We start from the raw sequence: 27681 nt of genomic DNA on the forward strand, positions 1-27681 counted from the left end.
CGATAAAGTATTCTGAGTGGTATGTTTAGAAATATTGACGGATTACTAATATACCAAAAAGGAAAATAAATTAATAGAATTTTAGAAAGAGGTCAAACAATGATCCCATTGCAATAAGTAGTTCTGCTGCAAACAGCAGTGGAGCCTCATTCAAATCCAGAGTAGTTTGTTTTATTTTCAGTTAACATCAGCATAATGAAAATCTGATATCTTTTTTATTCTGGATCTTAGCAATGAATGCCTAACATTTTTAGAAAGAATTGTCTTGGAAGCCTTAACATGTGAAATGTTAGGATATTGCTTATTATCTGTATTGTCAATGGGGTGAGAATATTTTCAAGTTAGTCATACAAGAAGATTGGTTAATAATTGTGTAGCAACACCGAGCACAAGAAATATAATAAATACTGCTGAATTCAGTTAATTAGTTATGTGATAATTCTTGTCAACTGGTTTGTACCTGCATTCATCTGTTATGACTTTGACCCAGACTCTTAGCATATCTGTCCCTGAATGATTTAACAAATCACATTGGCAAGAAATCCTATATTATCATTATGAATCCCGGTATAATGGAATCACATTCCCTACTTGGATTAGCTTGAGACTCAAAATTAGCAAAAAGATGTTTCACTAGGATCAGTGGAGTTCTCGAGGTATAAACTCTGTGAAGGACATCTGTGTCACTGGGGAAATTCTTGTATTTCATTGAGCTGTAGTTGAAATATCTTTTACCAAATTTAAAATGATTTAAATTTATACTAACTCCAGGGATTGCATTCCAAAATACCTCAGTAGTTCCATTCTCAGTGTTCCACTGGAAAGATTAACCAATTTTTCCTCCTTTTAAACTTCCACTGAAGTTAGCTCTTTAGCAGCAAGCCTTTCAAATTTATATCACAGAATCACAGAATTGTAGGGGTTGGAAGGGACCTCCAGAGATCATCAAGGCCAACCCCCATGTGTAAAGAAAATTATTAAATTCGTATGTGAATGTAAGAAAAATTAAATTCATATGTGCAAAGAAAATTAAAATTCAGTATTTTATCTAATTCTGGAATTTTTTAGAAATGTTTTTCACAACTCCTTCAGCTTACAGAGAAGACCCTACCTCCATGAATGCTGCCCAAACTGTATAAAGTTCAGTATTAGAAACTAAGACAGGACCAGAATATTGCATGCACCTTATTAATACGCAGAAGCTGGAACTTGTTTTCAAAAGCATGTACATTTATATATGTACAGTTTATATATTCTGTTAATGTCAATATTAATACATGAGGGCTGTTCCAAAAGTAACGCTTCCTATTTCATTGTTGACACACAATGCCAGGGGTGGATGTTTGTGGTACGTCAGTAGAGATTGAACTTTCCTCCCAGTATCCCATTACATTTTGTTGCTGTGGGATAGATGGCAACACAGAGGCAGTCTGACAAAATGGTGTCTGACATGGAAGTGTATATGAAGCAAAGGTTTGTCATCGAATTCCTAAATGCAGAAAAAAAAGGCACCCAGTGGCTTTCATTGATCATTTCAATGAAAGCATCAATGGTTGTGAGCACAGTGAGGTTGTGAGTGGTGTGTTTCAGCAGTTGTGACAGCAATATGGAGGACAAGCCAAGTTCTGGACAGCCATGCAGATTCTTATGAGTGCATTACTGTTCATTACTGGCAAAAATGCATAGCTAGTGGTGAGTGACTATGTTGAAAAAGAGTGTTTTGTAGCTGAAAATTTGCTGTATCAAAGTGTTATTGTGCTCTTTGTATCTGCTGCGGTTTCCATGGAAATAAGTAGGAGGCATTACTTTTGGGGTTCAGAGAACTGTGAGCTTTAAGATAATGCTAGGTGCTGCATGAATGTGGACTACTAAATAAATTTGCTCTAAACATAGCCCCAAAATGGTAGTTAATGCCATTATATCTTGTGCAATTTCAATTGTACTGTTCTTAGTGGTATTCCAGGGTGCTGAGGAAGCTGCTTGACTTCCTAGTAAAAGTTTATCCACATTCACTTCTGGAAACAGGTTTTATTTTCAATACTGTATCTTATTGTTGCCACTTAGTCCCAGAATCCCAGTAAGCCAACAGATGTACCAGGAAGCCAATAAACACTCATAGCATTCAAGCTATTGAGATTAATGTGGGGAACTGGGAAATGTTTTTGCAATTTTACCTTAGATTACTAGTGATACTTGGTGCCTATTACTTACAGGCTTGAAAGTATACACGCCAAGAGAATAACTGTCTAAAAGGTTTAATGATACTTGGGAAGCAGTCAACCATTATTTCACTGTGTCTGTTTCTACTACCTGAAAGACTCAGGTTAATATAATGATTGAGTGCTTCCACTTTATGCCACGTGCAATAGAGGCATTGCTCTGTATATCATATGTAATATTATGTAGCAGTTGTAAAGTGTTTTATGTGTACACTGTGCTTTATGGCCATTAACTAATTAATGCTCACAATGGCTCAGTGAGGTAAACAAGTAGATACTGTCACCCATTATTATCACACTGTTACACTGTCGTGCTTTGTTTATGAATTTACCTATTTGCTTTGTAATGCCATACATAAAAGAACAATAAAAACAATTGAAAATAATGAAAGAGAAGGGAAACTATCTTTCAGGAGCAGATATGACAATGTTTTATATTAACTGTGAGCTAATAGAGTATACAGTAATATCTTAAAGGAAGAATACAAAATGAACTTCACCTATTTTGTTTAGTAGATCAGATATTCTAAGAGGCAGAGACTAATTAGATGTCTTTTTTCTTTTTTTTTTAAAGAACCAAGTACAAGTGCATCATAAATAGGGTAAAACCTCATTTTGAAAAGTTACAAGCTTTTTTGCAGGAAACCATTTTAGGTTCAGAATCTCTGAATGAATATGGTGTATACAAATGATTTCTTTCAAAAGCAGATATCTAAATACTGTTTTGCAGATATGCGGTATAATAGATAAAACCTAGTGGATTCATAGGGGTATGTGTATGTATGCTCAGTTGCCAAAATTTGAAAGTAGAGTAGTGTTTTATTTCTGATTAGGGGTACAATTTTGAAGTGATTCCCATCATCCCCACATACCATGTTTTTCTTCACATTATGAAGCAGTTCTGAAGCACCTGAACTAGATTCCATTTGGATGAAACTAAAGCACATGTGTTCCCAAAGTGCTGCCTAACAGGCTGCAGCTGTTAATGTCTATTACTGAGTTTCTAGAAGCAGCCTAGACCTAGTGTGAAGTAAAGCCCTCTGAAATGCTGATAGGTGAAACACAAGGTCCTCAGCACCACCTGTTTCACTCTGCAGAGCACTCCTACTGAGCTGTACTATTTGGAAGTGCAGACGTAGTAGCTGTACTAAGAACTACGAGATGTGACTGTAAGTAGCTTTCAATCCTGTGTGTTTCTTCCATTGGTAATTTTCAGAAAATGCTGAGGAAGTTTAATGATGAAATCCTATTGATGTTTAGCAATATTTAGATTTCTATGTTTGATTGCCTTCATTTTACACTTTCAACGTGTTAACCTTGAAAATATATCAGTCTTTCATTATGATATTCAGAGAAATAAATACAGTTTGAATTGATTAATTTTACCTGTCAATTTACTTATACTGCCATTAATACATCTCCTATGTGAATTCAACTGTTGTACAGTGTACAGTTAATGTTTAGCATCAAGAAAATACTCATGAGATTTTTTTTGCTTCTCTCTTCTTCGTGTTTCTTTGGCCTCTTAAAAAGTAGGTGGACTGGAATAAACATATTTTTCCTATTGAATGATAGGAATCAATGATATTTCTATAAGTTTTTGGTTCTTTAATTGCACAGTGTTACATGTTCCACAAAATCAAATTTAGCTTATTTCAAATAGTAATTCCTTAAATATACTTTGTAGAGTAGGCTTGCTGATAGAACATCCCTGGCTGACAGTGATGGCTATAGGAGCTTGTGATCAATGAATGTACTTCTGAAACAAAATTACAGTAGAAAAAAAATCAGTAAATAGAGAAAAAAATTGCCAAAGTTCTGAATATTAATAGTGTTTATAATGCTGCTTTTGAAAAAAATACTATATTTCATGAGGTGTTCATTGGGAGGTATTGAGTATTGTAGTTTGTATTCACATCGTAATGACATTCACAGCTGAAAGTAATTCACATTTTTCATATCTGAATGTAAGATACAAACCAAAAAGTTGCCACTTTCTGGGTTTTAGCAGTGGCTGAACTTTGAATCCAGCACACAAGAAAATGCTACAATTCTAAGCTTTGAGAAATAACCTCAAGAAAATATTATGAGTTGGCTGGGTTCAGAATTAGGGTGGGTGATTAGATTCGTGTATTTCCTGCTGAGTGGTACATGCTTGTTTTGCAGTAGTATTTTAGTCAGAGGTTTAAACAATGTGTATATCTATTCAGTCTCTCAGCATTGCTGAGCTGCTTTTTATTGATTTTTTTTATTTTTTTTTTTTTCATCTCTGCAAACCCAGCGTTCTCCATATATTTAAGAAATCTTACAGTAGCATTCTGCACAATAGGAGTTTTAATCAGAATTACTTTCAGTTCATCAAAAAGCATCACTGTTTTTAGGGATGTTGTTTAGGGATTGTTATGCTCTGTTGATACTTTCTGATATCAGAGTATCAACAGTTGATATGCTGATATCCCTTTTCTAAGAAAATAATAAGAAGTCCTCTTTTCATAAAACAGTAATAAGATACTAAAGATTTTGTTCACCCTTTCCTGAGTGACATATGCAGTGTATATTTATACCATACATAAGTAAAGAACATTCCATTACATGTAGGGATTTCTTTTATCAAGTTTCTATATTATTCTATAGAATAATTCTATATTATCAAATTACAGTTTCTATATTTGACAGTGATAATGATAATACAGTAATAATAATATCAGTATTTAGGCATTTTTTTTTCTCTTGAGAACAATAATGAGGTATTTATATAGGCCTGAAACTATCTTTGGGTGGGGGAGAACTGGTTTGACTTTTTCTGACTATTAGCTTTCTCTCTGTTAATTTTTTTCCTAGGACTGTCAAGTACTATATGATGATATAGTAAGCGGGATGTATTTTTTCACATCAGTGCCTTGTTAATGCTGTTCATTAATCTAGAACCACAAGCACTTGTTCAAAGGTGGTCAGATATTCCATATTTCTGTAAGGTTTGAGGGAAGGGTGACAGCTCACTTACAGCATCAGAAACCAGATCTCATTGTATTGTCATGTCATTTTTAATACTAATAAAATAGGAGAGGTTGCATGTGAATTCACAGCCTGTAAAAGCAATTGGAGTAATACAGCAGCACAATCCAAAGTAAGTCATTCCATCAGATTCTAGTATCCCAGAGCTTTGAGAGTTTAAAATAGAGTTAGTAGTGAATTGCTACATAAAAAATGTATATGAATTTTATTACACATCAGGTTAATTAGGTTTATGGAAGTTCAGTATTGTCTTAAAACCTGATAGTTTTTATATTTGTTTTTTAAGTACTGTTTTATATTGTATGTGTGTCCATAGTGCAATGAAGTCCCTACGAAGGCCAGTATATCATAATATTCATACAATGTTCTGTTATGCTGTTCAGGCAACTCATATGTCAATCTTCCTGGTCTGTAGAAGTTTATAGTAATAAGTTTAATTTGTTTTAGAGCCCCTAAATAATTTTAAACAGAACTGCTCATAATAGATTTATCATCTTTAATCACTGTATTAGAATTTGAAAGTCATTTTAAAATATTTAAAATGTTATTGAAAATATTTAGTCATGTTATATTAAGAAATTTGTACACCCCACTTGAGGTTTTTTTCAATGTATAGTTTACAATATGTACTTTTTCCAATTTGCAGTTTTAATTATATAAAGCAATCCAGTCTTTTCATTTTGCTTATTGTTGGAAACTGGAATCACAGATTGTTTTGGACTGGGAGAGACCTAAAAGACTGTTTAGCATCAACCCTCTTGCCATGGGCAGGGACGCTTTCCACTGGACCAGGCTGTCCAAAGCACCACCCAACCTAGCCTTGAGTACTTCCAGGGGTGGGGTGTCTACATCATCCAAATTCAGATACAAGCCTCCTGCTCTTTCATAAATAAATCCTATAGTGTCATTACTACTTCTACTTTAACCAATTTGGGAACAGTTGGCATTCTATTTTCTGATAAACCTAGGCATAATTCTTTATGATGGATAAGAATTGCTGATGTGTAAAACCACCAGTGAGAGCTGCTGCTTAACACACCAGCAGACAGAGCTTCCATGGGCCATGGTAGTTATCCTGACAGGTTTTTAAATATTTAAGGAAATACTGAAATTACAGATCTGACTGCTAGTGCTCATTAAACTGCAGATCAGATAAAAGGTAAAAATAAAAATTCAAGTGTTTAAAAAGAGGCAATACCAACCCTACTGTTATAGAGAAGATAGCACAGGGCTTGATAGTAAAGACTTGACAGTAAAGCAGCAAATGAACAGTGCTGTACTGTGTTTAGAGGCACCACACTCACTTATTCCTCCTTTGTCAGTGGACTAACAGTTTGCTGTAAAACTCTGCACCTCCTACAGATAAATACATGCTCTTAGATGCTTCTATGCTTTTTGCAATTCTTGAGGGGAGAATATTAACTGAATTTTAAACAATGCATTAGGGGAAAATTAAGCATCAAAAATATCAGAAGGGTTTCTTTAGAAAGGAATGCAATTTAAATTTTACTGAAACTAGCTCATATTCAAATGGGTATCCTATTCAAATGAGTTAGACTTTTTTTGATACTGTTATGTACATCTATAATAAAAGCAATGTGAAAATAGCATTCAGAGAATTTCACAGTAGGGGTTATAATTGTGCTCACTTAGGGACCTGATCTGCCATTGATACATGTGCATAATTCCCATTAACAGTAATAGGAGTAACACATGCTTTTTGATGGCAGAATGGATTCTTACTCTGAGTGCTACGATATTACCATTCCTACTGTGATAATAGCAATATCATATTGCCATGATAATAGATACATCACTGGAGCTAAATTAAGATTCTCGGAACCGGAACTATGTAAGGAAAAGTAGGAATAACACCTGAACGGTAGTAACTGAGAGCAGTGTGTGTATACAGGGCAAGAACAGGAATAAAAACTTCGAATAATTGGACAGAACACATGCAAGCAAATGGTCCTTTCTAACATTTTTGAGCTAAAAAGTATGGCAAAATGGTATCGCTCTGGATCAGTGTGCAAAGATCACTACCTGCCTTTCTTTGAAGCATGAATGATAGTGGAAGGAGCAAGGAATACTGAAGCAGTCTGCAGGATATTATGTTTGTCCCCCATGCAGTTGTTGCTTATTTGAGCAGGGACTCTGTCACATTGAAAGTGCTGACTCTGGCCCACCCACTTGCAGAAGGTGTACTTTTACTTTTCTTGTGTCTCAGTGGAGTGCACCCAACAGGGATCAGATCACTGCCTTGTTCTCGTTCTGGCAAGGGGAGCTTGCTGCCCTCTCACAATGCAGACAAAGCCTCAGTAGCTTCCAGAGCTGATCTTGTGGGATCCCATTGCAGTGCTCTGGAGACTTTTACTGCTCCAATTATGCATTTCTCCTTGAGAAATTTCACTTGAGAAATTTCTCCTTGAGAAATTTCACTAGTGGCTGGGGTCTTTAAATCATCATTCTTTATACTTAGAAATACAATGATTGAAGGGATGAAAAAAGTTTGAATTATAAAGCAGCTTTTATGCACTTCACCTTTCCCAATGCCTAACACGTTCATCAAAGTTAAGACAGTCCCACTGATCTTATATAACCACCATGTCTAGAAATGGGGTTCACTCTCTTTTCTTGCACTGATTGCACGTCCCTTGAGATCAAGAGCTCAGGGTTTTTCTCTGTTCAGTTTTGCCTGCCTGAAGCCCCATCCCTTATGGAAAGAAGTATTCTGCTTTCCTGAGGACTCGCAGAGAGCTTCTGCAGGGTATAACCTTCTGAACCATATGGCAGACAGCGTAAAACCAAACAGATACACACATATATTGAACGCATTAAAATATTACTTGGAGCCACAACATTCTTCAAACGCTTGCTACACCTGGTGTTTAAAATCCTCAGTACAAGAATAACTGTAATCTACTCCGTGTTTTAATATGCTGAAGTTGCCACACAAGCAAGCCTGAGATTTATGTATCTGCAACTGCCACAGGTAAAATAGAATTCCTAATAAAGTCTCTACTGGTGTCAGGCATGAATGAAAATCCTTAGGTCTTTGAATATACCTACTCAGATAGGAGGCATGGAGAAATCCTTTCTTTGCTTTGTTAGTTGCTTTTATTTACCACTGCATGGAATGGAAGTTGCTTTGGAAAAATATTTGCATGTTGTGTACAGTCTGGGAGCATATTTAAAGCTGTTGCTTTCGAGATTTTTTTTTTTTTTTTTTTTTTTTTTAATTCCTTCATAGCACTGCTAATGTGAAGGACATGGATTGAAGAGAGGATCTTCTTTTCCTAGGCAATGTGTTATTGATGAGCTGGCATTTGCCCTGGGGCTCTCCCTGAGGATTGCTTACATCTATTACTCACTGGCATCGATTGGTTAATTTGATAATTCTATCACCAATCAGCTTGGGCCTGACCTTTTGCCATGGCAATGATGGCAGAGTCTTCATTTTTACATTGCAGACCTGGTAGATTGACCTTTCTGAGGAGAATGTCAAGACATCCCTTGATCTTAACCTGTCACTAAATTTGTTAGAATTACTCTGTCCCTTACCTTGATCTATTGTATTTGTAATGTTCAGGATACACAGTTCATGTTGAAATATTCTTAAATATGTTATGTTGGTCTAATGACACTTTCATAATTAAAAGTCTACTACCTGATAGGGAAGGGTGCATTTCAGTAAGTTTTCATGTTCATTTTCCTCCTATTTGGCTGTGTATTTCTCACTGTAAAGTCCATTGTGGAACAAATACCTTCCCTTGCAGTGACCACATGCATAAAAGTAATTTTTCATCCCTACTCTTACAGATCTGTGAACTAAACAAGATTCGATCAGCTACCAAATTAAGTCAAGGCTATTCTGTAGGGGATTTCTAGGAACCTAAAGAAAATGATGCAACTGAGTTGAAGCATATTCTGTCTCACTGTCCCCTGAGAAGGTTTTCCTCATCTTCACGTGTGCCCAAAAAATTACCTGGAGCTTATGCAAATTTTCAATTTTTCTGCAAGTAATTTACATGAACTGTTCATTTCTACGCTCTTTTCATTGCACAAATTAAAACACTGTTCTATTCTGTCAGCATAGTGGGTGCATTTTTCGACAAGGATGTATTCATTAAGTGTTTCGTATGTTTTTTAATAAATCTGTGTGTCAAGTAATCCTGATTTCAAGTGTGCTTTTGGTAATAATGGCAGCATTTTACCTGTAGTCAAGTACAACTATCCCCATGCAATATTTCAATTCTACAGTACGTTAAATTTATCATAGAGCACTGAGAACAAAAGTTGGGGGTTTGTTTTGTTGATATTTGCCTCATCTCTCTGCATGTGAAGGTTAAGCCCTTCCTTTCCATTTCCCCTTTCCATTTCTTTTGCCTTAAAACTTATCCCATTTTCTCCTTAGGAGACAATTAAAGGGCACTGCTTTGTGACTCTGATTGTATTAAGCGGTTCAGCTCAAATGAAAGGAGAATACAAAGAAATGTCTTTTTTATTCTCCCTATGTTTTCTGCAAGTGTATGCACAAGTGTAGATAATTCAGTTATCTGTAGTGGAACTAATTTGGGCTATTCTGTGGTTAAAGGTCTTTCTTTAAGTAAAAGGCAGTTAATAACAGAGTTGTAATTCCTAGTGGGGTTGTTGGGTTTTCTTGTTTATATTTGTTGGGGTTTTTTTTAATTATTTATTTATTGGTGAGGGTGACTAATACTGTGGAAATCTAATTTGAATGAAATCTTGTAAAATCTGTAATGTGTTCAGAAAATGGACACTTTCCTACTAAGCTGAAGCCTGAAGCAAATCTAAATGGACAAGTTAGAAGCTGCTGTGTTTCTAGAAAAAGAAATCTTCTATTCAGAAACTAAAATTATCTAGGCATATAGTAATTAACTGAAATTGCTACTTCATGTTGTATTTATTTCAAGAAACAAATTTGAAATTGACGAGTGAAAATAATTCAGTAACTGTTACATTGTTTTATTGAGCTGAATACTATCTGTTGTAGTACATGCGAGCAGTATTTATACTCTGCTACAATCCAGATTTTAGTAGTCACTGAGCTCCACATCAAGAAGAATGTTTTTCCCCAATTAGTGCATAGTAATCATACTGCACAAATCAAGTGGAGAGCGTATAAACCCAGTGTTTTATGATAAACTGTTCAGATTTCTTTACTGCACAGGTTTCCAGCTTACATGACAATTAATGCAAGTAAGAGTACTTGCAGACTTCCAGTTTTCAGCAGTACCTGTATATTCATACATATTGTCCTTATAGTAGGACTTGAAGATAACATGAGAACCATGAATAGACTGACTGTGGTTATTGTTATTTTGGGTTTTTTTGCTTGTTTAAGGAAAAAAAATGAGTATGTCGATAGAGGAAGAAGGTGTTTTTAAGTAGGCAGTGAAACTCTTACAGGAGTGAAACCAATTTTAGTTGTATAATTATTATAGTTTTTTGGGGGACGGAGTCATAGTTATGGCCACAAGTTGTATCAGAGGAGGTTTAGATTAGACATAAGGAAGAACTTTTTCTCTCAGAGAGTAGTCAGGCACTGGAATGGCTGCCCAGGGAGGTGGTGGAGTCGCCGTCTCTGGCAGTGTTCAAGAGGTGTCTGGATGAGGAGCTGCGTGATATGGTTTAGTGCTTGTGGTGGCAATGGTGATGAGGAGAGGGTTGGACTAGATGATCTTATAGGCCATTTCCAACCTTGTGATTCTGTGATTCTATGATTCTATCTATGTAACATGCTACACATCTGTATGCATTACCTCGTTATACATGCCTTGTTTGCTTTACTGTTTTTTAATTAATTTGAATTTTGAGCTGATACACTTAAGAGATGTGTATCTTTCATTACTGTTAAACACGATTTGGTCAGGTGCTAATTGAAAGCCAACTTTTTTGCACAGTCCTGCAAAGGCAACTTCTTACGACCCCAAGAACTTTTTCTAGGAAAAGTTGCAGTGTTTGAAAAACTAGTGCAAAATGATTTTGTGATGAGAACAATTTTTGCTAAAAGTGAAGTTGTGATTAACTAAATTCATTTCCCTTGTAATCTCAAGCAGATTCCAGTCTAAGCCTCTAGAAGTTAAAGGTTGCTGCTATAGCCACCTATGCACCTTTTGTTCACAGAAAATTCAACTGAAATGAAATCTGTTTCACATAGACCGGAATATGCCCCCTGCTAATTAGAAACGACGCAGGAAGACTGAAACAAGAATAAGAAAATTTGTATTGAAAAATTGAAAGATAAGATAGTTATCCCTTTGATTTACAGTTACAGAAACAGTCTTCATTGTTTTAGTATCTAATCTTAGCTTAGTTTGTGAAAAAGGCTTGATTTAAAAATATTTAGCTGTGCGGTATGAGAGAGACAGCAGACTAACATTTTTGAAATTTTTAATGATAAGGTTGTATATAGCTAGATAAGAAAGAAGAGGACATAGATTGAGCAAGAGAGATGCACTGGCACACTGAATACAAACTGTGGTTGATAGGAGAACTACTGACCTGCTGGTTGAAAAATGTAATTTAATGTTTAAAGCCACAGGCTGAAACCATTACTCGCAAATGGTGTTCACTATTTAAACCCAAAAAGTAATAGATTCCTCTACAAACTAATGACTGTAGTTAATATAATTCTATACCTATCAGAAAATTGAAGAAGAAAAGTATTTTTCTTCTCACCTCCCATATAACTATATGCTTCTCTGCCAACAGATAAGGTTCCTGACCACTTCCCTTCTGTTTTTGTTCCCTCCTTCCCTCCTGCCCCCATCCCCATAGTCTGTAGGCTTTCACTGTTTTCTCATCTCTTCTCTGGAGCAGGATTTCATCAATCACTTTGGGAGTAGTCTGCTCTTGTAATCAAGGCTGAGATCCATCAAGTGTCCAGGCAGCATCAGTTTCTTTCAAGCTGCCCAGCAGCTCTGGTTTCTGAGGTTCTTTTTTGAGGTTCAGTGCCTTGTAGTGAGTGCTCAGTGACTGAAAATATCTTCAGCTCCTTCTTACAAGGGGATTTGCAATTCCCACTGAAACATGGTCACAGCAACCATTCTATGAGAAATCGCTCAGGCTCCGCACAGTGCCATGATGTCTTATTGATCCAGGAGCACTATTGAAAAAAGGTTGTAAGGAAGGAGGCAAGGAGGAAAAATTGTCAGTGACATATGCGTGTATGAAAAGAGCAAGAGAGAAGAAAGGTGGAAACACAATTTGCACAGTCAGAATCTTACTGTGCTGGCAAGCTGCATTTGAGAGTGTGAACTAAATGCTGTTAGCTGCAACAAGCCCTGTATGTAGACATCCTCACACACTGTAGAATTGTCTAGGGGATCTGAGGGAGGCTCTTGGAATACCACTTTAAAGACAACTTAAAGAAACACACAGCCTTGTACAACCAACTCTAAGATTATTCTTTTCTTGTTGGGTTATTTATTTATTTTGGGTTTTTTTCTTTCTTTTTTTTTTTTTTTCTTTCAAACTGCAAAGACATTTCTTGAGAAAAAGCTGGAGGAAAGCCCACTGATAACTAAGAAAGTAAAATAGCATATGAGTTATTAAAAGGTCTTTTCACAGAAGTGGGATTAATTTCCATATCCCTTAGGAATCCCTGCACGTGCTTTTATCACAGAAATGGCATTTTGGTGGGCGGGTTGAAAATTGCTTAATAAGATTAAATTTTAAAAAGGTAAGGCTACAGTTCAGCAGAGCTAACCAATGTAATTTAGAAGAATAATGCCCCCACCAAACTGAAAGCAAAATCTTCATTCTGTTTTTATCTGAAGATATTATTCAATACATTTTTGCACTAGACATCAATGGCTGAACATGCATCAAAATAAATTCTGGAGTCTTTGCCTCCAGTAATGGACTGCACTGGAATTGTTCCCATTTAAATAGTGCAGGGAAAAAGCACGGGGGAAAATTACATTTGCTGTAGAAAATATCTTACTGTGGCAAAGTTTTCATTGTTCGTTAATTATAGAATAAGGGTGTGAAAGGCTGCTGTAATTTCAAATTTATTCTGTCAACAATGGTATAGGACTTCGTTTAAATCCTTTTGTGTGTATGTTTTTCATGTAGTTTTGGGACTGTTTATTTGTAACTCTATATGTATTCTACAGTTTCTGGAATGCTCTGCGCTAATATAAACATCTTCAGACATTGTTTATGAAGTGTATTATTAGTTCTCCTAAAAGCAAGAATTACCTTAACTCACTGGAAAAGAGATAATTTGTACATCTTTCTGACACATTGGAAACTTTTAATGACTCCATTAGGCCCTGTGCTATTTGCTGGGACAACATTCTACTATAATAACAGAACAGTTTACTCAAAATTGTAGGACTGTTGTGCACAAGCTGATATTTTCAAACATTGTGTCAGTGTGGATGTGAGAAAGCATCAAGTCATTTGTTCTCTGTGATTTGTTTTCCCCCCTAGTAGGCCAGGTAAATAAATACTCCTGCAATAGCAGACAGAGAAAGATGTTGAGATTACTATCTTTCATGAGAATTAAAATGACAGTGGGTTGAAGAGAAGGCAAATAAAGCTTGCGGATTTGGTTTCTATTCTTTTGCAGCTGATGAGGCACACAAACTTCTTTAACATTTTCTGTCCTTTGACTTTATAAAGCATCGATGGATTCTCCCTTTTTCTTCTGTTGTTACATAGCAGTTCTATTTCTTGTCAAGTAAAACCAGACATTTCTTTCCCTTTTAATTGCATTCCAGGTAACAGAGTCTTTTCAGTTTTCCTCTTTGGGTGAGATTCTCTTTCATTTCATGACTGACCAGGCCATTTTTTCCATGCTCATGATATGCTTCAACCATATCAAATATAAAAAATATATATAAATGATGTCTCTTTGCAATTTTGCAAATCTACAGTTGCAGGACCAGTTTTTCAAGCTCCTTCTCTATGAGTGACTTTCTTTGTCCAGCAGACATCCATTATACCTCTTCTTTTAGACATTCTGCTCTAGTTACCCTGTTTTATTACACTGATAGACATTTTCCACCTGAATATACACACTCACTAGAAATAGAAAATAATATATAAATCTGACAGTATAGTGCTATACAGTACAGTGAAGTTGTGTGCCATTTGTGTACAATGTTCACACCTGCAGACTGACTTTTTTATATTTCCACTACCCAAGCTGAACATTGTCTTTTCAGATGAATGTGCCATACAAAAGTATTGCTTAAGGTATTGCTGGCTTCCACAAGAACATCTGTTTTACCATTGCCTCTTTTCAATCTTAGTGCAGACAAGCCAGCAGCAAGCAGAAATCATGATTTCAGGATAATTTCAAATAATGACTTTCAGTCCTGGCACTTGGTACCCCTAACATATTCTAGACATTCCTAGGTACCACCTAACTGCTATTAAATCTAACAGCTTCCATCTACGCTTTGTTTTTGGGTCAAAAATGTCTGCCAATTTCCTTAGTTGTCTCCTACCTTTGTCCAGTTCCTTCCATCTGTTTAATCCTATGAACTGCCCTCAGACATTTTGTCTTTCACACAGTTAAGATCATCATCTTTCATATATCAATTTGATACATTTTCCCTACATAGCAATCACCAGTTAGGTGGAAGGATAAGATCAATATCCTAATTGAAACCTGTCTCCCAATCCTATCATTGAGTTAGAAAGCTTATGATCATATATAATTCGTTTATGCTCATATACAAATACATACATTGCATAATATTTAAGTTTGGCATAAAATACCATATCAGATTTCGCACAGTCTTCAGGTTCCAATCAGAGAGTATGAGTACCTCCTGAAGAGTCTTTGCATTTTCTCTATATGGAATGACTCTACCAATGCCTTGCTGTTTGCCATCAGTATAGTTAAGCCAAATGAAAAATGTCAGCCATAGAAAGAGCTTATATCGGCCTAAAGACAGCACACGGGCCTCTACCCAATGAGAATGAAACCACAATGCATTCTGCTGCAGGCTCAGCATCATACAACAGAGTCATCCTTTTTTATGTCTTTTGGTGTAATGTTGCTCTAAGGGATGCTGTCAATTCACCTGCCTTTTCTCAGGTTTTCCTTAAATCTTCTATCCTGAAAGAGAGGTGAACATGTTAAGAAAATGAGTTGAAAGAAAGAAACAAGCAAGTATCTCTAAAAATTCAATAGTTACATTTGAGGGCAATGGCAACTTTAGAAAATCTCTTCAGGTTTCATGAGAAGCCACCACTGCTTATTAAATGTTAGAAAAAATTGTTCAGTTATGTTAAACATCTTGTCTGTTTCCTCATATACCTTTTTCCTTTCCTGCAAATGTAACAATGGATGCTTCCTCTTAGGGCACAAAAATGAAGCTGAACTGATCCTCTATTTCAGCACTTAAGTTTATCATAGAAATTTTTATTGAAGTTTCCATTAAGCCTTCTGGCCTATAATACAAACAGTATTGTTATTGGTTCTGCTGTAAAAGAGAGATTTTTATGTTCAGCTTTGCCATCTGTTTAAAACTGCATGGTAACACCAGGCAAGAAAATCCTGCCAAACTATTTCAACATTTACAACAAGCTTGTTTCATTAAATAACCTAGTTGGCCTTTTCTCCTAAATGAAATACGTTCTGTTTTTATGGTCATGAGTTATTGGATGACTCCTTATATGTCTAATTCTAAGAAAATATAAAAAGGATACGGCCTGAACTTCTTTCTTAGTAGCAAAGGTTGAAATAATTCACTAAAGAGAGATGGAAGAAAGAAAGAATGGAACCATGGAAGGCCTAATGACCTAAGGAAAGTTTAGTTTCTGAGTACAAGGAATTGAAGGATTGTCAGTTTCAGAACTTACACACAGGGTTTCTTGTTTCTCCTAAAAAGCACAAATAATTTTTGAGCAGGTTTACTGTTCCAAGGAGGTCAGGACAAGAACAAGCATACTGAATGGGAATTTTGTTGGTTATCTATTTCTGTTGCTCTCAGAGGAGCTCACCAGACTGTGATAGAGTGCTCCAACATATGAGTATTTTAGGAGAAAAATGAAGGATACCAGCCTACCCAAATTATAATTTTCACAGCACTGCTAAAGTCCTAAGATAAAATGTATGAAAAATAAACATATGAAATTAAAAAAAAAAAAAAAAAAAAAAAAGGCTAGACAAAAGAACTTTTCCAAGGAAAGGATCAGTTAACTTGTCTGATTTCTGCTGTGTTCAAAAGTTGAAATTAAATGAACTTCTTATTTTAGACGTGAAATCTTAATGAAAACAGCAGCATAACTGTTGTTAAGACCATATTATCAGGATTTCAGTTCAGGTGTTTACCTGAACTTGCAAAGATGCATCTCATCTTTTCCATCCACCTACTCCCAGCATGTCTGTTCGTCTTTTTTCTTATTCTAACAGGCCAGAGCTAGAACAGCTTGGACTTGGGACTAACCTCACAATGAATTTTCTTGTGTTTAGTAGGTGAGTAGATACCTCTTCCTTCTAGTAGTCAGAGTTGAGAAGGTAGGGTTTGTGTTTCTGGAGGCTTCACTCTTGATGACTTTTGTTTGCTTGCTTTTTATTTATTTATTTATTTTAATTAAACAAATATGTAGGTATCCTTTCAAAAAGCAGGTATTGGGCTTATTTTGTTGTTGTTTTTGTTGTTTGCTTTTTTTTTTTCTTTCCAGAATGCTCTGCACTCATTTAAATGCTGTATGCTTTGTATTTTAAGCTCATGATTTCAAGTGCTGTCTTGACCATCTCTTGATGTTGAGAATAGAATCAGAACAAAAAAGTTCTTCATTTCATATGAAGAATTTTGTGATGTTGACATCATGTAAGTGACAAATAAGTGGAGTAGAACCAAACTGTTGACCCCTTCAGCTTCTCCAAATCATTTTTTAAACTGACATCAAAGATTTTGTAACAGTTCTGCTTACAAATGATCTAAGGATATTGAAACATGATGGATAAAGCAGTTGTTTTCACGCCATAGCAAACAAATAAAATTGTTTATTAAGCTATAGAGACAGAGATAAGACTCTTGTCCATTCATGACTAATTGCTATAACTGACTTTGTATTCTGAATCTTTTTATTGTGAATTCCAGTCTTCAGATTCAGTCTGCTGCTTTCTTCTTAATTTAATCATTGATTGTTTCAGGGTACTACTTTATTTCAGGCCAAAGAACTGAACTATTTGTGTTGTAAATAATCTGATATGCATTCCCTAGTTTGATCGCTTTTGCTTCTTTCAACAGGTTTGATTGGATTCAGTCTCTGGCCATTTAAAAACTGCCATATAATCAATATAGAAGCTGAAATACTGAAGGAGACTGATGAGAAAAGATTCTTGGTAACAAAATATGTGTAGCATTCTCTTTTAGGCTCTTTACATGTAACTGTGCAATATGACAATTTCCTGTTGGTCATGGGAGCCTGTTTATAGAATGTTCTTCAGTACCTGTCAAGCTTCTGTAATTTACCTGGCATAAGCAGCAGGAAACGCACATTGTAGAATGAAGTTCTACGTGCTAGTCATTCCTTCTACTGTGTAGAGCTTGCCCAAGTGTGTGTAAATGCCATCTTTACAATCATGATTTTAGAAAACAGGTGATATGGAAAATTTACAATTTAGAATGTCAAGAAGTGTTCTTTGTAGTGCTGGATCTACAGAAGAGTTTATACCACATCTCTGTTATCATCATATGCTTTTCAAATACATACTGATAAGATTCGTTATAAATTAGAGCTGGAGTAATTCTTTATTCCGCAGAAAGAAAGTTGATCTTACTCAGTAATCTAGTAAGAGCTTCAAACACAGGGTTGAATGGACTGAAATGGGCTACTAATTGTCTGTAGTTCAGCTTGACTTGAGTGGCCTGGCTGAGTTTTTTAGGCAGACATCAGCAAATTCTAAGCATTGGTTTATTGAAATATGAGTTGATGCCCATGCCCTCAGCCTTGCCTTTTCATTGACGGTTACATAGACTTCTGTGATTCTGTGCTGCATTTTTCAACTGTGTTTTATTTACAAAAATCTAAATTTGGGGTGTAATTAGTATGCTCTGTATAGTATTTTTTAACCTTGTCCAGAGGGTACTGAAATCACATGATTTAAAAATAATATTTTAAAATCTTGCCTTCTTGCAATTGGCTGAGCTCTGAAAAGGGTGGAACATTGAGTGCAAACTGGAAACCAGTTTGTGGAAAGACTTAAAATATGAAAGAGATTTAGATGTAGTCAATTTAAACTCAATTGCCCTAGTAAGTTATTTCTGAAATGACATTGAATTTTCTACAATATCTTCTACCAGCTTTTCACACATGGAAGGAATATTTTGGATCTTCAGAATATGGAAAACTTTTCTTCCAAACTGATAGAATAACATGTGCTTGTGAGAAGAAAAAAAATGTGCATGTCTGAATTGATTGAATGCATGCTTCAGGGAACATTGAAGAAATTAAGGATGGTTCATTCCAATAAAATTACAGTGATAAGAGACTGGCTTCAAATCAGAATGGGTCACAAGTGAAATGAGTTTGGTGGTGTTTGCTAATCCTTTTAGATATTTATCCCCACTTCAGTCTCCTTGTAAGATTTGATGGAACTCAGCCTTTCTGTTTGTCTCCAGTCAGTAGTGTCCTAAAAATGAAATTATAGGTTGTTTCATCCAAGTGCTAAGATGGTGAGGTAGGCTGATTGCAGAAGTATTCACACCATGCCTTTCTTCCTATGTTGTTTTTGCATGTAGACGGTATTATAAAATAATAATTTTCATGTGTCATAAATTCACCATCCCTATACAATAAGTATTTTTTCTCCAAGATATGAGTTAATTTAAGTGGTCTTACTTCTTAGTAGTCATTGTTCTAAACACTTGGATGCTATGTGCACTATGCTTTCCTGAATTCGTTTTGTTTGCTTCTTTTAACATAAAGCCATTTCCTCTGGCTAGCTTCACCAGTCTTCTCCCTTGTGCTTTGGCCTTGGTCTGTTTTTCTGTGTTTCTCTAATGATATATTGATCACATTACTGCTGAGAAGCTGAGGACTGAAATATCATGTAAACATGTATACTTCTTTTTCATAATTTGCATCAGGGATTATACATGGAAGTTTAACTGGCTTTGAAATTCAAGTGTTGTCAGAAATTCTAAATCCACAGAGATAGGCATGGGGGACAAAAGTCACCCCATTTCCTACCCTGGGACCAAAAGCTGCTGTATGGCTTCAGTGTGGTGTTACACACCCTGTGGGATGCCAGTTGCATTACTCAATCCTGATTGGGGTGAGGAAATTTGGACGGGGTGGGGAGAGGGGGACAGTGAAAGTCCCGATTTAGTGCCAGTGAGATGTGCTACTGCTCTTCTCCAGCCTCTGGGCTGAGTGATCAGGCAGCTGGCAGGCAGGTGTCACCTGGCTTGGGGAAGCCTTCTGTGCTTACTACTTATTAGCATCTGATCTGATAGCTGTTCCAACATGGTAGTTGTAGCAGATGCATGTAGCAGATGCATGTATTTCTGAACTCTTAAGATATGATGAAATAGATTTTTAGCAGAAAGCACAAGTCTGTTTTAGAGAAAAGATATTAGTATCTTAGTGTTTAATTCTGCATAATCTAAGACAGACACACGTTGAATTTTCTTTATTGGTGACTTTCTGTTGAAACAGGAAAGCCATGAATATTTCTGTGATTTGCTTGTGGAAAAATAGGAAAGGAAAAATACATTTGAAATATTATTAAATACAATGAAGTATTGTGCAAGTTGTGCTGGTTGCTATGGCATTTAGGTAGAAAACAAAAGTGACGTTTTTAACCATTGTACTTATTAACAATGTTAACTGTATGACTGTTCTGAAGACAAAATAAGAATATGCAAACTAAAAATTACAATAATTTTAAAAACACATACAAAAAGGAACAAATGTAACTTGAAGTCATATTATGAATTTCTAGTCGTTTTTGTGTTTCCAACTTTTCACTCCAAAATATTGCAAGCATAATTGTGTAATGTTTGCAGAGTAAGTAAATACCAGGTACCTGCAATGAGTGATAGAGAAAAGAATGTTTTTGTACTGTATCTTTGCTGTGTGGTCTGCTTTTTAATCAATAAGCAAATCCTGAACGCAGGCAGATAATTATTTATCCTTAAAAAATATATGCAATGATAGTTGGATCCTAATGTTTAACCCCTGGTGGTATTTGTCACAGTTTTTCAAGGAAGATTTTTGGAGTTTCATTTTGGTCTCATGTTGAGATGACTGGTTTTGGTATCTTGAATATAAATATCTAGTTGTTCCTATTTTAGACCAAGTGTGAACTTTCAGATTTACAGATGTTAGATCTTACTTATTCAGTGCTGGTGTTTATTTGTTTCTGGTATGTCAGATAATGATTTTCAAGCTCCTTTTCCACTCTTGAAAGATCTTTGGGGCACTTAGCCTGCATTATACCTAGGAGGTCTGAGAGTTCTTCAACAAAGAAAGAATTTCTAGATACCTTCCTTCCGGATGTGTCAAGGGCAATACAGACAAAAGACTGATGTCTCCTTTAACAGCTTGATAAGTATCATGATATTCTGTGAGAATCAGTGCTGTTTCTAACTTGTACTGTATTCCCATTCAGCACAATATGGTTCAATATGTATACTATATGTGACAATGGTGAAGACTTATCTTTGCCCTGAGGGCTGAGTGCTGTAACACTTCTCAAGTGATAGGTTTGATAGAAATGATGATTCAGAGGCAATGATCTGCTAAGAAGTCACATTAAATATGTGTGAGAATTAAAAACATTGGTCTGTGTTTATCTTGATTTTTGTTTTGCGAGTTTCAAAGCCGCATTTAATTCCGGTATCAAAATCCCTTGTAAGGTAAACTAAATCATTCTCGTATTGACCATTTTTTCATCTTGTTCTATTGAGGCATCTTCCCAGCTGAGTTCCTTATTGAATTGTATTTCTATGAGGGTATTGTAGGTTAGCAGAGCATTTTTATGATACACAAAAGAGGTGCCTTCTGAATTTCCAATGCCTTGCATATTGTTCCCTATAGAAGAAGCAACTCTGAAAGACAGAATAAATCAAAACAGAAACAATTGGCTCTTCACTCGCTGCTGTTATTTTTCCTTAAGTTTACATTTCCTAGTGTGGTTTCTCCTGCCTAAATTTTTAGTGGCTTAATAAATGTATAATTTCCAGAAACCTTAGACATTCTCAGCTGCTTAGCAGAAGACTTTATTTCATTAATGGAAACAAAAACATAATTTAATGCGAAACATGTCAAATGCACAAATGGTGCTGTCTGAACACTCCTAAATTCTGTGCTCAAAGTTAGCTTCTGGTGTCACATAGTCTTGCAATAAATCTTGTAGGAGGTAGCTCTCAGTAATAAAGGAGATTTTCAACTGAAGTTGTTATGTTGTGCTATTAGTTTTTGTCAGCTATTGTTAAAGTTTAGACTGAAAAAAAAAAAATCTAATTGCTAGCCCTCAGAATGCTGTCCTGTAGTTTTGTAGTTTTGTTGGTTGTTTTTTTTTTTTTTTTTTTTAATCAGTGTTCCATGCAAAGACCCCTGTCTGAAATAACATAGATAAAGCTTATAGCCCATTTTGGTGCAGTTTGAAAGGAATAGAAGGACCAAAGCCCTGTCTTGGGGCTTATAACAGAGCACTTGTCTTTGATTGAATTTTGTTATTCTGAAAGTGATTGGAATGTGTAGGTGTTTGCTGTTCGCACAAATATAATCAAGCACAGATATGCACATCTTCTCTTGTTCTACATCTTCAAAGATTAATCTTTTATTAAAAATACATATATAATATGATGGATATATGATGATGTAAAGCAGTAACACTGTTCAAACATCCCGTATTCACTCACGGTGTCATAACAGCAGAATGGGCTCAGCAGTCCTGCTAAGCATAAATTTGGTGAGGGTCAGACCATTACATTTATTTCACTTACGAAGCGCAGGAAGGTTTTCAGGTGTGCTTCCTGAGCTGAAAGATCTGTACACTTTGCATACTGTTTGATCTACTATTTAAGAATTATTTTTACTTCTCAGTTTAAAACTTAATACGTTTTAGTATTTGACAGTAAAACAGCGTATGAAACTATGGAAATAAGGAATCCAACACATGTCAACTCAGGGAACACAGGATGTTTTAGGTCAAAATGAGATTAGATGAGGAAAGAAAAAGAAAGATAAATGCATGAGGAAGGAAAGAGTGAACAGCAGTAAGAATTCACAAACTTGTGTGTTTTTGTACCTATAAATACATATTTTTGTGTAAAGAGACCTCCACGGATCATAGCACTACTGTGCCCTCTCTTTCTTTTCCCTAAGGCTAAATTTCAGAGATCTAGAATTAATTTCTTCACTCATGACCTTTCATAACAATCAGGAATAAATGATTTTCCTTCACTTATGTCCATGCCACATTTTAAGGTTCTGTAGGTCTCCAGCAAGAATTATCAGTAGATAAACTTACACTACCTCAAAGTTATTTGTAAGCAATGAAAAGAAAAAAAGAATATAGAAAAAAATGTAGTTTTCTTTTTTTAACTAAAATATTTGTTGTTCTTTTCAAACAACTTTTAGTTTGCACAGTTTTTTATGCTTTTGTTTTTCACCTGAGAAGCATGGGTTCTTTCTAAGGATTTTTATTTCTTTCTTAGTAAAGAGCTGCTAATACTATATTATTATTACACTAGTCGTGATAATAGTCTTGTCAGTACATATACTCACCTTTCTCAAACTGAATCTGTAAAATAATGAAGGAAACCATTGGTGAATTAAACAGCTTGTTAGTCATGGAGGATGGTTGGATTGAATTCTCCAGAGGGTTAACGTAGAGAGTAGCAGCAATGAGATCAAGAAAAATCAAGTAGACAGATTCTGAATATATATATTAAGGCATTCTATAAATGTAGTAGAGGAAACAGTTTCATTTTAGTATCTTGGTAATTCAGTAACTTTCCTGTCTGGTGTCTGGTCAGAATTTAGTTTAAATGAATTAAGCAAATTGTTCTGGACAGTTAGTTACAATGGATACTATAATATCTCACTGAGAGCAAAAAAGACACTGAGGCAGTCCTGTACTACACAGTACAGCTTCTTGTTACAAGCTGTATCTTACATCCTCCATCTATAAAACAAAAATAACATGATATGAGCATTTGTATTTTGGTTCTATATCATATGCATATTTTCGGTATTCTTGGAGACAGTGAAACCCAGATCATTTTCTTTTCTTTTAATTGAAAGAGTACTGCAGTGTCACCCTCATTCGGGGTTTTTATCAGGCTTTTAAAATTACTTTTCCTCCAGCTTACGTGCCCCCTATCTTCCCACAGCTGTGACCCTTTCTGCTTTTCCGTGACAGTGACGAGAAGACAAAACTGTCAAAGATTTCTCCTCATTTATTGGGAATTTCTCCTTCCTACCTGCCTCAGCTTCCTCTATCAAAACTTAAATTTTGGTATTTCATTATTGCCCAAAGAGTCTGTGGTGTCACAAACCTGTGTGGATGCATTCCTGTGTGACCTAATCTTGGTGTTCCTGCTTCATCAAGAAGATTGAACTAGATGATCTTTTGAGGTCTCTTTGAATCCCTGACATTCTATGATTCTGTGATTATTCTTTGGCCTTCTCTCATTAACTCTCAGTAAGTTTTTCTTAATACAGACTTAGGTCCCTTTGAAACTAATGGCTCCTACTTATTTCTATAGAAACTACAACAGATATAAAGAGCACAGTACCACTATTTGATACAACACATTCTCAGCTACAAAACACTCTTTTTCAACATAGTAACTCACCACTAGCTATGCATTTTTGCCAGCAATGAACAGGAGCTTAATGTCACGCTCATAAGAATCTGCATGGCCGTCCAGAACTTGGCTTGTCTTTTATCTCATTAATGCCAATGCAGAAACACACTATCCACCGCTTTACTGTGCTTACACCCGCTGTTTAGTCTCCTTAAATGTTCAAAAAAGCATCAATGAATGTCACTGGGTGCCATTTATTCTGCATAGAGGAATTCAGTGCCACACATTTGCTTCATGCACACTTCCATGTCAGACACCATTTTGTCAGACTGCCTCTGTGTTGCCATCTGTCCTTCAGCAACAAAATGTAATGGGATATTGGGAGGAAGGTTCAGCCTCTACTGCCATGCCAATAACATCTGCCTCTGATGTTGTGGGTCAACATAGAAAAAAAAAAAATAGTAAAAGGCATTATTTTCAAAACAGCCTTTGCTATTTGTTATTTGTTAAGGAAGTAATACAGTAATAATCTTGTATAATCCAAGTTTTCATATGTGATTGTTAGAGAATAACTAACAATATTTTTCTGCTTTATTAATAGTGTTGTTTGCCTGATTATGTTGTAAATGTAGTTTTTGGTATACTGTTTAAAGCACTTTCAGCATGTTCTGAATAATTTCAAGGACTTACTTAGTCTTCCTTTTAGGAAAAAAAGAAAAAAAAAAGTAGTAAAATTCCTGTATTAACCACCTCTTAACGTAAAGAAAGAAAAATGTGACAAAATGAAGTATCATCTAATTTGAGAGAAGACAGGTTTATGTGACTGTAAGTGGGATAATTGTGACAGGTACAATTACCACAATCTTCACTCAAAAGCTTCATGATTGATCAGAGAATCCAAGTATGCTCCTATTCCAACAGAGGGCAGTAGGAAATCTCTAGCTGTTATACATTGTCCTCAGTAGTACCAGAACTGAAAGCCAAATTGTTCAACTGAGGATGCTGCGGCAGACTTTATGTGACTTCTACCTCATGGTCATTTTTGTCTGTTGCTGAGACCAAACACCTTATAATGGATTCAGCAGTGACTGCCAGCTCTCAGTGCAAGTGAAGAATCTGGAACATATCTTTCTTTACAGACAGATTTTCAGGCCCCTACTAAAATCAGGTTCTATGCTTGAAAGAGTTATTTCCACTAGTTCCACTGGTGCAGATTGTGTCATACGACTTTATATTTTGCATTATTGAGCTAGTATGTTAAGAATTTATGTACAGTTTTGCATGACCCAACAACTCACATTTACTATAACTATTCAGTGAGGTCTTAGTTTGACTGCATGAGAGGTGTTGATTCCTGTTGCCTTGGAAGAGTCAAAATGCAGCCCAAATTATGAGTTTCTGCTGTGAAAGAAAGGAGGACATGTCCATGGACGTGTAGATGAGAGCGTATCTTACTTCTGTAGCAACTGTGTAATTAATCTGGATGGTCTTTCTCTCTGACTGTGGGAGAACAGGATGTGGCTGATTGGCACAAACGATTTTTTTTGCACAGTACATAGATTTAAAAGCATAACCACTTTTCTCTCTTCAGATAAACCTGCTCCAGTGAATTTTCTTACAACCTATTCATGGTTATGATGTTAAAAGAATTCCAGTGTTGATAATGGTAATAAAGACAGTTCTGTGTATTTAACATTGCTGAAACAGATTTCCCTCTCCTGATTGAGATCTTAGGAAATTATTCTCTTCTCAGATCTTCTCTGTATGTTCTAATTAATGTGATTAGGTGCTTGCTAAATATTGGTCTAACATGGAAAAAAAAGATGGTCCTGATATCAGACACAAGATAGAATCCAGAAAAACCAGCCTACTTCTCCTGAACTAGATAATGTCAGCTGCTTAGTGCTACTGTTGAAGTTGACATGCTACATAAAGCAGAGCAGTAATTAATTATTCAGATGTGCAAGTTTGTTCTATGCAGAAGATGGTAGTAGAACTGGTAGTAGAAATTAAAATCGTTTGTGCAGGAAAAAGGATGACTGTAATAATGGAACTAAAACATTAAATCATGGTTCAGCAAGAACCTAAACAAATCCTCAGAATCCAAACAACTTCAAATTTCAATCATAAGTCAGATTCTGTATAAGCTTTATGCTAAGGGATCAGGCCTATTCAGCATGGGTTCATGAATGGTAGATCCTGTCTGACAAACCTGATTTCATTCTGTGACCAGGTGACCTGCTGAGTGGATGAGGGTAAGACTGTCAGCATGGTCTACCTGGACTTCAGTAAGGACTTTGACACTGTCCCCCACAACATTCTCGTGGAGAAGCTGGCTGCCCGCAGTTTGGATGGGCATATGCTCTGCTGGGTGAAATACTAGCTGGATAGTCGGGCCCAAAGAGTTGTGATCAATGGAGTTAAATCCAGTTGCTTTCAGTCATAACCAGGGTCCCCCAGGGCTCGGTACTGGGGCTGCTTCTATTTAACATCTTTTTAATGATCTTCAGGGGATTGAGTGCACCCTCAGTAAGTTTGCAGACATCAAATTTGGAGGGAGTGTTGATCTGCCTGAAGGGAGAAGGGCATTAAGAGGGACTTGGATAGACTGGACCTATGGGTCAAATTAAACTGTATCAGTTTCAGTAGGGCCAAGTGTCAGGTCCTGCATTTTGGTCACAACAACCCCAGGCAACCATACAGGCTTGGGGAGGAGTGGCTGGAAAGCTGCATGATGGAAAGCAACCTTGGTGTACTGATGGACAGTTGGCTGATATGAGCCAGTAGTGTGCCCAGGTGGCCAAGAAGGCCAATGGCATCTGGGCTTGTATCAGGGATGGTGTGGTGAGCAGTACTAGGGAAGTCATCCTGCCCCTGTACTCAGCAATGGTGAGGCCTCACCTAGAGTACTGCATTCAGTTTTGGGCACCTCAGTACAGAACGGACGTTGAGGTGCTGGAGCAGGTCCAAAGAAGGGCAATAAAGCTTGGAAGGGCTTGGAGACTATGCCCTATGAGGAGAGAATGAAGGAACTGGGGCTGTTTAGTCCGGGGAAGAGGAGGCCAAGGGGAGGCCGTATTGCCCTCTTCCAATATCTGAAAGGTGCTTACAATGACAGTGGGACTGGTCTCTTCTTACTGGTGACAGGTGGCAGGACAAGGGGAAATGGCCTCAAGTTGTGCCAGTGTAAGTTTAGGTTGGATATTAAGAAGCACTTCTTTACAGAAAAGCGTTTTTAAGCACTGGAATAGGCTCTCCAGGGAGGTGGTTGAGTCACTATCCCTGTATGTGTTTAAAAACTGTTTGGATATGGTGCTCAGGGACATGATTTAGTGGAGGGTTGTTAGTTAGGGTAGTACGGTTAGGTCATGGTTGGACTCAATGATCTTGAAGGTCTTTAGGCTGTAAGGCCAGAACTGCAATATCTACTGGCAAAATTCTGACACTTCTCTTACAGCGTTGCTCAGTGTAGCTAGTATAATTAAGATGTATAGGAACAACTCATTAAAATGGTGACAGCTTTTTGTATTTTATTGTTGAGGAATTAGATGAACTATCTGGAGATACCAAATGAAGAGATCATTTATATCATTTCATTGTTTCTGTACTGCTTCTCTCCAGTTGGAAGAATGTTTATGAAGCACGTTGTCTTTTAAGGGCATGCTGAAAAATATTATGCTTAGATGATT

General features: G+C 36.3%; 1 protein-coding gene across 3 annotated transcripts in view; it reads left to right on the forward strand.

The window, feature by feature from the left end:
* Positions 1-27681, forward strand: part of NPAS3 (neuronal PAS domain protein 3) — a 596309-nt gene that overhangs the window by 354369 nt on the left and 214259 nt on the right. The window contains exons 1-3 of one of the 3 annotated variants that reach the window (XM_052693215.1): positions 3235-3388; positions 16633-16695; positions 17477-17571. The exons of the other annotated variants lie outside the window; for them this stretch is intronic. The gene's annotated coding sequence lies outside the window, so the exon portion shown is untranslated. Of the gene's footprint in view, positions 1-3234; positions 3389-16632; positions 16696-17476; positions 17572-27681 lie in introns of those variants that run through there. 3 annotated transcript variants of the gene reach the window in all.

Source organism: Tympanuchus pallidicinctus, unplaced genomic scaffold, assembly GCF_026119805.1.
Source record: "Tympanuchus pallidicinctus isolate F22 unplaced genomic scaffold, pur_lepc_1.0 scaffold3, whole genome shotgun sequence".
Taxonomy (NCBI): Eukaryota; Metazoa; Chordata; class Aves; order Galliformes; family Phasianidae; genus Tympanuchus; species Tympanuchus pallidicinctus.